The following is a 13,505-nucleotide window of genomic DNA, read 5'->3' as shown; positions in this document are numbered from 1 at the left end:
CTGCGTCATTAATGATTTCTTGGAAAAGCTACCAGATTGCTAATGATCAAGAGGTATTGTGCAACCATTCCATCTTTCCTCCTTTTTTAAGAAGATAGATGAAGCAGTAGGAAACCACAGAAAGGTTACAAATAGAATATTGAGTCATCTGCACTCCATGTAAAGTTCCCTGCATTAGGTAGTTCTGGGATTAACATGTTTTATTCATTACTAATAGAGTATCTACATGATATCAGCATCAAATAATTGTTCTTTTTTTTATGCATGGTTCTGCTGATTATTTTGTGAGTTCTCAAAAACTCTTTCGAAAGAATGGAATTCTTCCAAGAGAAGTTGTGATTTTGACATAGCCATTGATATTAGACTGGCTGAATCCCTCTTTGATGCACCTTCACTATGGCTTTTCTGAGCAGCCTCATTCTAACAGTATTTTGTAGTAATTTTTAGTTTAAGAAAAGTTGCTTACATTTTATATAAACAAGAGTGCCTAATTATAGATGATTGTTGATTTATTTTATTTGCAATAGTGAGGGAATGCACATTTTCTGCTTTAGGTTACTAATTTCATCCCTTTGCAAACTTACAATCAATTGTAACAGGTTAAAAATTGCAATGAAGGTCAAAAAGGCATTTTATTGAAAATAAAATATTTAATTGAAAAACAACAAATTGCTCTTCATTTACATGCAAGTGTGCCCACACCATTACACTTTGACATAAACTTATTTTATTTACTGATATAGATATCCATATTTGTAATGATCATAGAAGGATATATAAGCAACTATGTGGAAAAACAATCAACTGTATTATAAGAAGGCAGTTTACTATACTATACTAATAGTGTTTCCACCTATTCTGCTTACTGTGAGGCTCAGCAAGCTAGTTAATTGTGACCAATTAAATGACTACACAGAGACAGTTTGGTGTAGTGGTTAAGGCACCAGGCTAGAAACCAGAAGACCAAGAGTTTTAGTCCTGCCATAGGCATTACCCAGCTAGGTGACCTTGGGCCAGACACTCTCTCTCAGCCCTAGGAAGGAGACAATGGCAAACAAGCTCTGAAAACCTTGCCAAAAAACTGCAGATACTAGTCCAGGGAGTCGCCAAGAGTCAAAAACTGACTAGAAGGCACCAAAAAAAAAAAAAATCCCCTACATAGCTAATTAAAATAAAAAGATTGTTCAGCAATGGTTTCTTATTAAATTACTGTGAGGTATTACACAGGAAGCTATAAAGTTCAATCCTAGACCCTGAACCCTTCATATTTTCATTAATGATGACATTTAAACGAAGCGGCGATCTTGAAACTTTTGTACCGACGAGAAACAGAGAGAGAACAGCAAATGACAGAAGGCTGTGAGCAGCAAAAACGCCCGTGGGTGCCCTCCAGGGCAGGAGAGGGCCCCGAGGGAACCTTTTCATCCAGTTGCCAAGCCGCCGCTCCCTCTCCGCGACCCAGCGGCGCCCCTGGCAGGCGGCCGTCGAGCAGAGAGACCCAGCAGGGGGCGTCCCAGGGGACTTACCTGCGGTCGCCTCAGCGCGGAGGCCCGGCAGCGGCCCTTCCTCGCCACTCCCCACAAGCTGGGCCGAGGAGCGCCCACTGCCGCTCGTCCCCCGAGAGGGGTCTCCCGCTGGGAGAGAGGCAGGTGAGGAGGGAGGGAGGAGCCTTCTTTCCGCGGCTCCCGGGAAGTAGCGCTGCGCCGCAACGCGGCGGCGAAGACCGCGGGCCTGGCCCGAGCGAGCGGCTTGTTCTCGCGGAAAGGTGGGCCGGGGTGGATGGAGTTTTCTCTCCGCAGCAGCAGCGGCGGCGGCGGCGGCGGCGGCGGCGGCGGCAGGGCAGGAAGGAAGCAGAGGAAGCGCTGCCAGCGCTGCGCTGCGCGGCACTGCACTGCCAAGTCCGCCGCCCAGCAAGCGAGCGCGCCACGGTGCCAGGCGCGGAGAAGGAGGGGATGTGACGAGCGGTGCGCTGTGCATTGTGGGACGCCCTGCACGTTCGGCCGACTTGTTCCAGTTCACGCGCGACGGAATCCAGAGGGGAGCGAGAGACGCCGGGAGACATATTGCTGCTGCTGCTGCCGCCGCTGCTACGCCGTAAGTGATCCACGCTGCGTTTCTTTCCCGGAGGCTCCTGGACGCGGCCGCTGCTCTGCAGCGGAGCTTGTTCTTTGTATGCCCACCGACCTTTTCCCGGTCGGCTGGGAAGGTGGGGCTGGGAACGGCTGGGTCTTCGCTCTGTTTCTCTTCCCGTTGCAGCACCGGAGGTGGCCGTTTGCAGGCAGCAGCACCTGTCTTGCGTGCAGGGGAGTCGCCGTCAAGTTAAGCTCTTGAGCGATCGCTGGGAGAGCCCAGCCGCGACTTTTTTTGGCAGCTGGGATCTCAATAGGGGGCGGGGCATAGGACAGAAAAGATCCCTCTCGATCCGACTGGGAGCGGGATCGACAGGGTTAAGGGAGAGCTAGAAGTCTTCCCTGCTGTGCCCTTAAAAAGAACCAGGAAATAAACTCTCTCTCCCCTCTTAGGGTCGTTGCATCTGTCTTACTTTGATTTCATCTCGAGCAGGGTAGGATTGAGAAGCGATCCGCAAATCCCGAGGAAGTAGCTGTGTTGCACCATAATGTTAAACAATAAAGGAAGGTTTGGCTTGCACCACTAACGTTTCTCCTCCCTCCCTCCGTCCGTCCTTCACTTTCCTCTTTCATCCCACTTCGGGTCAATGGACAGAAATGAACAGATAATGAACAGGGATTGCAAATAGAAATGCTGGGGGGGGGCGGTGGGTGGCATGTTCCCTGTTACAGGGCAAAGGTCACTCCTGGCCCAAAATTCTTTACCCTCAAGGAGCCTTTTAAACTGTATTACCAAAGGTAAAAATGAAATATAATATGGGAGAAAATACCATATTAAGAAGGAGCAAAAAACAAAACAAAACCAAACACCTTTAGAGGTTATTTTAGAAATCTGAACCAAAGCTATGATGCTGGAGTTGCAAGATTTGCCCTGTCTTCTGGAGTGGCCAGCCTCAATAAAATAAATCATAAATGTGTTAAAAGAGCTGTTTCTTGAATTATGATGTATGCAGTTTATAAAAAGACTTGGAAGAAGGTGAATTGGGGAAATAAAAATTAAAGAACAAAGCCAGTCATAGCCCATCCAAGAGAATAAAGTCCAAATTGAGACTGCTCTGCTGGTTTGCATGTGGTCCACTGACATTAATAAGATACTGTCTGAATCTATGCAAACTATGAATTATAGATCTAATTGATTTTATGTTTCCCTGCAGTGTACATGCATGAAATTTTAAACTTACTTCCTGGCAAACATATGTTGTCATTTTGTGTCTGTTTTGGGGGGCAAATTGTACCCTGACTTAATTCATAACTCCATATGTAGATTTTTGCAGTGTCAAGTTGTATCAGTTTTTCATGATCTGAGATTTTGTTCATCTCACTAGAGTATTAATATTTATGCCTCTGCTTATTGTGAGAATGTCACTTAGCAACAGGTGTTTAGGGATTACCCTAGCTCACATGCTTCCCCTTCTGTTTCTTAGGTTTTGAAAAGAACAAAGCCAGTCACTCTTGTAATCAGGCAAGAAACCCCTGTGTAGGTGAAGAGAGATTTTTAATAGGACTCTATAGCACCTTAGATTTGATTTCAGAAAGGTGATTTGGAGCATACAGAAGAATAAATATTGCACCTCTCTGCAACTTTTTGAAGCAGCTGCATCTTCTGGTATTGCATGGCTGCTCTCTAACTGCCATGTGAACCCTGGAAAAGATGTGACTGCTTTAAAGAGTTATAGATAGGTACTACATTCATGCCCCTCCATAATCCAAAACAGTTTTTTGGAATCAAATCCAAAACATTGCATAACCTTAATATTTAAGACAAACAAAAATCAATATCTTATCTACCTGGTGTTGACCAGAGGAACAGTTACTGAATTCTGATAATATATTAATTTACTAAAAAAAATATTGTGTGTTTGTGGTATATTTTAAATTACTTATATGTTCACCTGCTTTGTTGTTTGTAAATCTTTCTTTAGATTTAACTAAAACAATACTTTTTTTTCCTCTCTAACCAGATTCTAAAATAAGAAAAGTGTAGCAATGCCTGTAGTTTTTGTATAATTAAAATATTGATTATAAGTATTGATTATTGTTAACTGCCATATATATCTCAACTAATTCTATTGTAGCTTTACACTGGTGTAACTGAGAACAGAATCTGAATGACTTGGTTCAAGTGACAGTGACAAATTTGGAGTTTGCATCTGAACACAGTGTGATACATGGCCTTTGATTAGGAAATATACTAGCAGTTGTAGAATCATAGGAATTTATAGCATACAGTTTGGAATTCTACCAGTGGCATTAGTAAACTTTAAGAGAAAATAATTGGAAATAAAAGTGGCACACCATTTAAGAGTTGAAACAAAAGTGTGTATGTGCATGTAAGCAACACCCCAGAATATCAACATTTTTTAATAAAAATTACTTGACAAGCTCAGGGAGGAAGATGAATGAATATAGGGTAACTGGTATTATGCTGAGCTTCATCCTGTACTCTATATATTTATGTTGTCTCATGCTGAGAGTACATGTAAGCAGGACCTCACACTAAGAAGTGCATGTGTAAGAGGGCAAGTAGCCAGCATATGTCCTACCAATCCTATGAAATGGTTACAGAAGAATACAAAAACATTGCAGAATGAGGAAGTACATAGCATATAGGTTTCAACACTAAATATTGCCAACCACATCAACGTCTTCTTTCATTTTGCCTCCTTGATTATACTTGGTTATTTTTATTAGCATAACATGTTTTCACCTTACAGCAGTAAAATGGAAAGGCCCAGTTCCACTTATCTGAACTGTGGGCCAAACCTTTATTTTTCCATGTACTATGCTTTCCTGCCTGGCTGTGTATATGTCATTAATTCTATGTTAACAGCTTCAAAAAGGCAGTCTTATACTAATAAGATTGTGAGAAGGGTAAAAAGACTTACAAATTCATTCATTTTTTTAAAGAAGTTTGCCTAAGTGCTTTATGTATACACTGTAACAGAATCAGTGGCTAGATGTGGATGTCAAGTGAAAGCCTGTTCAACCATGGTGGAGTGTAGTTAAACAGATTTGCTTTTGGTTCAGTCTTCTTCAACAAAGAGGGTATGTGTTCCATCAGGCAAGTATGAAGAAAAGGATTGAAAGTTGAGGTTGATAAAACTATGGGCAGAGAATATTTATTTTGAATGCATTTAAATCTCAGTGCATCCTAGGATACTGAAGGAATGTTGATAGTCTGGCCAAAAGGTTATGAATTATCTTTCAGAAATCTGGAGAAGTAGTGAGTATCAGATAATGGAGAAGCGTAAAACTCTTCAAAGTCAGGAAAAAGGGGAACTATAAACTTGTAGAATGTGGAGAATTTCTTGAAGAAAGGATGCAGGAACAAGTAAGGAAAAATTAAAAAACTCAGTCCTGGGAAATGAGAAGGTGTGAGAAAGAAACTCAAAGTAACCCTGCCTTGATTCTGTTTGGTATAAGAGGGGGAGGAGGGAAGTTCTGGCAGACTCTCAAGGTTCTGTTGATATATCCTGTAATAATAAAGTACCACTCCTGTAATCCTTGCACTGTTTCATGACTTGGCCTACCTCAAAAGGCTAGCATGACTAGTCAGTCTCACATCAATACCTGGGAAGATTCTAGACCGGATCATGAAGAGATTTATATGTGAGCACCTTAAAAGCAATGCTGTAATTACCATATCAGCATGGATTTGTCAGAAACAATAACTACCTTAGTAGATTGAATACTATGGACACTACAGTACTATACTGTAATTTGACTTCAGCTGAACATTTGACATAGTAGCCCACAACATTCTGATTACGAAGCCAGTTTTGTGTAGGCCTGATAGTCTAACCAGTAAGTAGCTGATAGCTGACTCAAAACTATACTTCAAGAGTGCTGTTCAATGGTTCTTTGTCCAACTGAGTGTGGTATTCAGTGGGTGCACAAGTTCAGTCTTGGATCTGGTAATCTTTAACATTTTATTAACCTTGTTTTATTAATGACTAGTACAAAGAGATAGAGGAAATACTTAACAAATTTGCAGATGACACCAAATTGGGTGGGATGCCTAATATATTAGAAGACGGAAGTAAAATTTGGGATTATTTTGATTGGATAGAGAAATGGGCTGAAATGACAGAATAAGTATTTAACAGAGACATATGCTTAGCTGTTCACATAAAAAACAGAAATCAGATTCTCAGATATAAGTTAGGGGATACCCAGCTTGATAATACTACTTAGGAAAGATTTTTTAGAATAGTATAGGTGAATGCTTACTGAATATGAGTCAGCAGTATAATGTGGCTGCACAAAAGCAAATGCAACTATTGGTCAGTTCCCACCTTGAATATTGATTCCAGTTCAGGGTATGCTTCAGAAAGATTCATAGAACAAGGACAATAATCAGGGCACTAAAAAATAAGCCCTATGAAGAGACATGAGGGAATTGGGAATGTTTAGCCTTGAGAAAAGACTAAAAAGACACACCAAAGAAAGTCAAACTAGAATAATGAATTTATTCTATAGGAAAGTAGTTTCTGATTACATTTTAGAAAGCATTCATAATAGAGGAATTTGACAGTGCGGCCAAATTGTCTAGAGAAATTGTGGGATTCCCTTCACTACATAAGTTCAAGAAGGAGCTTGATGCCTATCTGGCAGGAATGCCTTAATTAAGATTCCCGCTGCACTAAACAACAGATTGGACTTGATGGCCTTAGGGACCCTTCCACCTCTTATGATTGTCCTGAATCATAGTGGCTTTACACAAAATTCTAAGCTAAATCCAAACCCTGTTATACCTTAGTACAATGTGTGAAGCAGGTCTCCACCAAGCTAGGATACTTTAAAAAGAAAGTATAGAGAATTTATGAAGAATATACCAGTGGCTAGTTGTCATTCTGGATATATTATTTTGTATATCTGGTTGCCAGTGACTTGGGACTAAGTGAGAGCCTGCTATTGTGTTGATATTCAGTTTGTGAGCTTCAGCTTGGTATCTGGATGGTCACCAAGATTCCTAACAAGACAGGCCTTTTGTTTGATTCAGCAAGGGTAATCTTATGCTTTTAAAACTTGTTCTTACTTGATTTTCATACTTTCAGGGATACATAAAAAGGCCTCAGCAATGGTGATTATTTTTTGTCAGCATTTAAGCAGTTCAGAGGAAAGATGGAGGCTCTTTCATATGTGGATAGTATCAAAGAGAAGTCTATCTTCTTTTGAAATTGCCAATTTATGATGATCAGACATCGTTTTCCTGTGTCAAGATAATTAATTGGGACCAAATGTATTGATTCTATAAATAATTGGAATATTTGGGTTTTATAGGGCCCAAAAGTTGTTCTGATCTCACTGCCTTAAATATATAGACAAATGATTGTGCATATAGTTGGAAGTAGAACTTTCTGGAACACTCTCAATAGTGGAAAGTTTGAGTTTAAATCAATCAAAATATTTCAGGTTCCACAACTCTGGGTAGAAAGATAGCTTCTAGTGTAGTCTCTCTGTAGCAAGCACTGTGTTTTAAGTGCTGAGTGAAGAAGAAGGAAACAGAACGGTATGTACAGTTTTTCTGACACAGCTCCACATTACATTGGGTAATTTTCTTGATGCTGTTATATAACCATAGTGCAGTGTTAATCTAGGATTCTGCCCTCTGTCAATAAGAGCGCAAGGCGCAGTATTACACTGGAGAAAAAACAAGACATTCTGAACAGCACAGCTTGATTGGCAGTAGTGTATTGTAAAAAGAACATAGTTCAGCTGAACAAAACAGCAGGAAAATCAATATGATATCATAGATAGGGTAATGAAGCTACACTGTGGAGACCCGACTCTAAATCTTAGTTCTTAGTTTACAGAAATACTATTTTTCCATAATCAACTTCACATGGCTCTTGTGAAGATAGTATGCAGTAATTTCATGCCCTTCACCCTACACTACTAGTATAGAGAGCCAGATAAATGAATAAAATAAGTTCTAATAAGTTCATAGGTTGAAATGGTAGCACCTGATGGTGTTATGTCTGTGTCAAATGTACAATGTCTGTTGGCAGTTCAAGCAAAACATGTAAATGTAGTTCTAGTTCAGCTTGGCTTTTATCCAGCCTTAGGAGATTATTATCTAGTAGCAATGCCATATACAACAAAATCTGACATGTGTATGCAGGTAATCATTGTCCGTATGTATCCCTATCTCAGAACGAACAAGCCATTGCCACATAGCCATGAGAATGAATGCTAATTGCTCAGCAGAAATATACCCATCATCTACCCATCACCTGAGTACCTGCTACCAGTCAATAACAGACTAATATTGATAACTTAATAACAATCATGCCAAATGCACTTCAGAAACTGGTTTTATTAATGTGAAATATGTGACCCAACTTGCTCATTGATACAGCTTCAACTGCTACACTGTGAGCTGATGTAATGGTATGTGGGAGTGACCTTGGGAGACAGGAAGGAAAGCTGCAGACTGGACAACCGGTGCGTAAAAAATATATCAGCCCACAGAAGGAGGGAGGACATGGGAAACGTTTCAGAAGGGATCCTCCCTAGTTTTCCAGAGAGTAAAATGAAAGGAGGGGAGAAATACTTTCAGTCTTGCAAGATTCTGTTAATGTAACCTTACAATAAAGATAGAGCTAGTACTCTGATTGTGCTTCTCGTCTGGACTGCCTTGCAGGGCTAACATCCTTCTAGCTGAGCTTCATTTCTGGTGATGTCATGGATGTGCCATATAGTTTCTGTGGCAATAATATGGAAGTAGCTTGTTATTACCTTCTTCAAGACTTTTTTTCCCCCAGTCTTATAATCTTAATAATTCATGGGGTATCCAAGTACTAACCTGGTCCAATTCTGCTTAGCTTTTTAAGATCAGCCAAGGTCAGCTACATGCCGTCACTGACGTGGGTACAGCATTATAGCAGACCCAATGAAATTGGAGCACTTCTGATTAGATCTGACTTTTTTCCCCATCCTTCATCTCCTGTCCTTCATTTCTGGACTACCAGCAAGGGCTAAGAATATGCAGCTGTGGCTGATAACTTAAAGAATGTTACTTGAATGACTGAAATGGCTTATTCCAAGTCTGTGATTCTGTTGGAAAATGCTAGATTTTGTGAAAATTGTCACATTAGAGTTGTATATATAGTAATTGTTAAGAAAATGTGTTTTAAAAAAAAGCAAGCTGACATTCAGGCAGCATCTCAGTTTGTAACTGTTATTAATAAACTTGCCTGTTCCCAATAACTGATAGATTTTAAAAAATTGTAATAGATGTAGCTTTAAAGTTGTTTTAAAGAATTTAGATTTAAATTTCAATACAAAATGTGAAAAATATCCCTTACTATTATTTTAATTGGAGATGAACTGTTTTATCATGCTCAGTTTCCAGAGTTACTGAGGCCTCTATTGTTTTTAAGGGCTGGTAGAGAAGCTGGAATTAACCAGATGGTTTTGTTAGTTACATGCCAGTTTTCATTTTTGTTTTAATTCCAAAATGAAAAGAATAATGGGATGGGGTGAAGCTTCTTAACTTTTTTAAAACAATGTTTTCTTAAGTTTCTGAACAATTGCTGCTGCGATAATATAATATAGTATATTATCTTATATAGGACATATTCAGTTAGGACTGTCATGATAGCCTCAGTCAAAACAGTAGTCTCTTCTGAAATATAGACAACTTTTCATATATTGAGTAATTAATAACAAAAATCTGTGTGACAATTCAATTTTCTGTGAAGGCATTCATAGAAATGGTTAAGTATTGGATTGACCTGGATAAACTATTTTATTTGGAGATGCCTGGTACTTGTGTTTTGATAGATCTGGTTGCAAATACACAAAACACGTAGTGAGAGAAATAGAACAATGTGGGGAGAAAAAGGAATGGAGACCAAGCAAGTCAAAAATTCGAAACAGAGATACCATAATTTAATAATAGGGAAGAGAAATGTAAGAGCAAGAAGAATTACTGTGAAAAAATATCATTTGATCTCAGAACAGTTTTGGGTGAGGAGGAGGTTTTCTTAAGGTTAATAAATGCCAATAGGTTTTCCTTTGGTTTATAAAATTTTGTTTATGGAACTGCCTATCTCCACACGGGTAAAGGAAAAAGCCACAACAGGAAATAAAAAGTTTAAGTATTTGGAAAGGTTTTTTAAACCACCAGTTCCCAGCAGAGCCATGGTTTCTGAACTTGTAAACTACCCCTCTCTCTGGAGCTTTTTAGCATTTTATGGTAATGCCTATACTGTTAGAAAAATGCAAGTTAAAAATTACAGGCACTCTGCAGAATTATCCGCAAAAAGGTTGTGTGTGGTAGTAAATTAACTGGCAGGTTTTGGCCATACTTCATGGGTGTCAAGTGCAATTATGTTTGTGGAAAGAAGTTGTCAGACTGAAGTTTATGAAACTCCAGCTGGGGAATGGCATAAAAAAGCCTAGTTGGTAAAGAGATGAATTCCACCATTCCACATTCCAGGAATTTAATTGCAGCTCTTTATCCTTTCCAGAAAGATAAAAGAACTAAATATTGTATATGCAAGTGTTGTTTACAGGGCTTAGTATGAAGTAGGCCTTGCTAGCCTTGGAATTTGCTTTTAAGGTCAGTCCAAAAACTTAAATATATATTGAAGACTAGTCTACTTTCATGGGAAAAGTGCCTGTAGCAAACTTTATTCAAGTGGGACTAACCAGAACCATACATCCTATCTCTGTCCCTCCCTCCCTATCTCTTACAACAATTGGTGGAGGAAGTTTCCATGTCCTTGTAAAAACAGGAAGCAAGATTACTTACGCATCTCTAGGAAGAACTAGCACATGGAAAAATATGCCAGAGAAAATTGGTGTTCTTGTACCAATAGGCTTTTTGATCTGGAAGTTGATTGGTAAAGCTATTGGCACATTTTCCAAACCCCAGGCATGTTTTATGTATTTGATGCATATGTACACACGTAAGTGTAAGTCTGCATTTTGAGTGGTGTTTTTACAACTTTTGTTTCATGATTATAAATATATGTTTCTACATATGGTGCAGTAGAACTATTGAAAATAATAATACAGGAAGTCTCTTGTTTTGAACAACTACATAGTATCCTATATATATATACACACACACACACACACACACATATATACACAGTATATAGTTTAAAAAAATAAAACATCAAATGTAAGCAGAAAAGTATAACAGGATAGAACCCATATTTCTCATCTGAATAACATTTACGTAATTATATAGGCAAACTTGGACAGTTCTTGAAAATAATAAAGGCCCTGAAAGCTAAGTCTCTATTAAGACTGTTGTTGTTTTTAAGAATATATGATGCACATTTCTTGGAGATGAAAACTGTTGAGATTTATTTTTAAGTAAAGAAGTACTGAATTGTACTGTTTAAAAGTCAGATTTATTATTCTATTTTTGTTTTGCTTTTTTCTCCTACATATGTCATTGTAGATGTACGTATTGCCATTGCAATAATGTTCAGGTTTCTTCAGTTGCCACAACTACCTGGATAAGAAAAGTGCTTTTTAGTATGCCTGTAACTTGATTCTGGTCTGATCTTGTCATAAATCTAATGAATAAGCTGTATTCTGAAGTCCCATCTGTCAAAGATACTAACAGTAAAATGCAAACATCAATTAATCCACAATACATTATTAAAAACATAGGTAGCCATCCACAGCTAGCTGTTTTGTGCTTTCTGCTAGCATCACAGTGCTGTCTTATTTACAGTAGTCATGTTTTACAGGGAAAATGGAGTGAACCATTGCAAGTTATACATAAATCGCAAAATCTAGAGCGAGTAGATGCATTTGTACCTTGGTATAATGTTTCCTAGAGATGAGACAATAAATGGAGAAATGTTAAAACATGCAAATGCTGTTTTAAAAAAAGTAGTGGGTAGTATGTGGTTGGTTGTGAGGAATGAATGTCAAAGGAAGCAAAAGTGGCTTCTGCCACTTTCTTATAAAGAGTAAAAGTTTTGTATGTCAGGAGAAACTTAACAGTTACACTGAATGCAGTGGGAATGAACCACTTTAAGATATATATTGTAAAACAGGAAGAACTAGAGTCAAGAATGAATGGGTGTTGAATAAACGTGGACTGAATATAAGAGTGAGTGACCAGAACTAAAGAAGTACGTTGAAGTGGTATGGTCACATAAAGAGAATGAATGAGACTCATGTCCCAGAACAAATATATAAAGAAAGAATAAGTGGATGGAGATGGGTAATGAAAATTATGTAACTCATGATTGGATAGAGTTAATGAGTTCCTCAAAAAGAAGTGAGAACAAAAGGCAATTATGAAGTGGTGTATGGATATGATGAAAGCTGTAATGGTTCACAAGGACAGAAAAATAATTTAGTGAATGGTAAAAAAGTTTAGTGAATGGTATTAGTGTAGTAGCTTTTAGCTATAGTTTAGCTATAGTTCCTTTTCCATTATCTCATGCTTTTAATTTTGTTTACTTACTATTTTGAACTCCTTTTCTGTGCTTTACACAATGTTGGTTGCCCTCAGAGGGAACAAATTGTAGGTATATAGTATATGCATCTGTGTACACATGAGTATTCCTGTACCAGTAGTCCTTGCTTAACATCCATTTGTTCAGTGACTGTTCAAAGTGATGACAGCACTGGAAAAATGGACTTGCGACCAGTCCTTGAACTTTAAACCATTGCAGCGCCCCCATGGTCAAGTGATAAATTCGAGCCAGCCCACATTTACGACCACCCTCCCAGCTGACCATCACCTTCACCTGCCTCCCCTCCTCTGGGCTCACTATCCCAGCCATGCACAGAGAGACACCATGGCTCTGGGGCTGCTTCCCATGCTGTGGCTCTGGGACTTCTTGCCACACCGCAGCATTGCAGCCACTTGTACCCTCATGCACCCTCCCCTACCCAGCAGCAGCCAGTCCTGCCTCATCTTGCCATCACCCACACACCTTGCACACCCTCCTCCTGCCCCACTGAGCTCATACCACGCCTTGCCAGCCACCCACACACTCTTCCTCACCTGGCAGCAGCCACCCCCAGCCCTTGTGTGCCCTCCCCCACCCAGCAACAGCCACTTACCTGCCTGCCACCTGCTTGTGAGCTGCCTGGGACTTGCAACTTCCTGCTGACTTCCCCACTGACTTGGTTGTTGGTAACTGGCAGGAAGTTGCAAGGAGGTCCTAACTTAATGACTTGTGATCCTCCCTTAATGATGGCAATGGAGACTACAGGGATTGCCATCGCTAAGCAATGCAGTCACATGACATCAAGCTTTATAACCACATTGTTTAGCAACGGAAGTTCTGCTCCCAATTACTGTTGTTAACCAAGGACTACCTGTATTACATTTTCTACCACAGTTGAAACATCTTGAAATGGTGATTATGGACATAAATCCAGATTCAA

At 39.4% G+C, this 13,505-nt stretch overlaps 1 protein-coding gene and 1 long non-coding RNA gene across 5 annotated transcripts in view; one reads left to right on the top strand and one right to left on the bottom strand.

Moving 5' to 3' along the window:
* The window catches only part of LOC112540127 (uncharacterized), a 30,837-nt gene extending 29,171 nt beyond the window's left edge, over positions 1 to 1,666 (bottom strand). Inside the window, exon 1 of the long non-coding RNA XR_015794776.1 lies at positions 1,527 to 1,666. This is a non-coding gene — a long non-coding RNA (uncharacterized LOC112540127). The remainder of the gene's footprint in view (positions 1 to 1,526) is intronic.
* A 272-nt stretch (positions 1,667 to 1,938) lies between these two features.
* Positions 1,939 to 13,505, top strand: part of MACROH2A1 (macroH2A.1 histone) — a 46,731-nt gene continuing 35,164 nt past the window's right edge. For 2 of the 4 annotated variants that reach the window (XM_088133765.1, XM_007423586.3), the window contains exon 1: positions 1,941 to 2,094. The gene's annotated coding sequence lies outside the window, so the exon portion shown is untranslated. Of the gene's footprint in view, positions 2,095 to 13,505 lie in introns of all 4 variants that reach the window. The other 2 variants (XM_025163635.2, XM_007423587.3) reach the window with 2 other exon arrangements.

Source organism: Python bivittatus, unplaced genomic scaffold, assembly GCF_059951505.1.
Source record: "Python bivittatus isolate LINGU-HERP-01145 unplaced genomic scaffold, Pbiv_v1 ctg000080_np1212, whole genome shotgun sequence".
Lineage (NCBI taxonomy): Eukaryota > Metazoa > Chordata > Lepidosauria > Squamata > Pythonidae > Python > Python bivittatus.
This window is presented reverse-complemented; position numbering and strand designations above follow the sequence as displayed.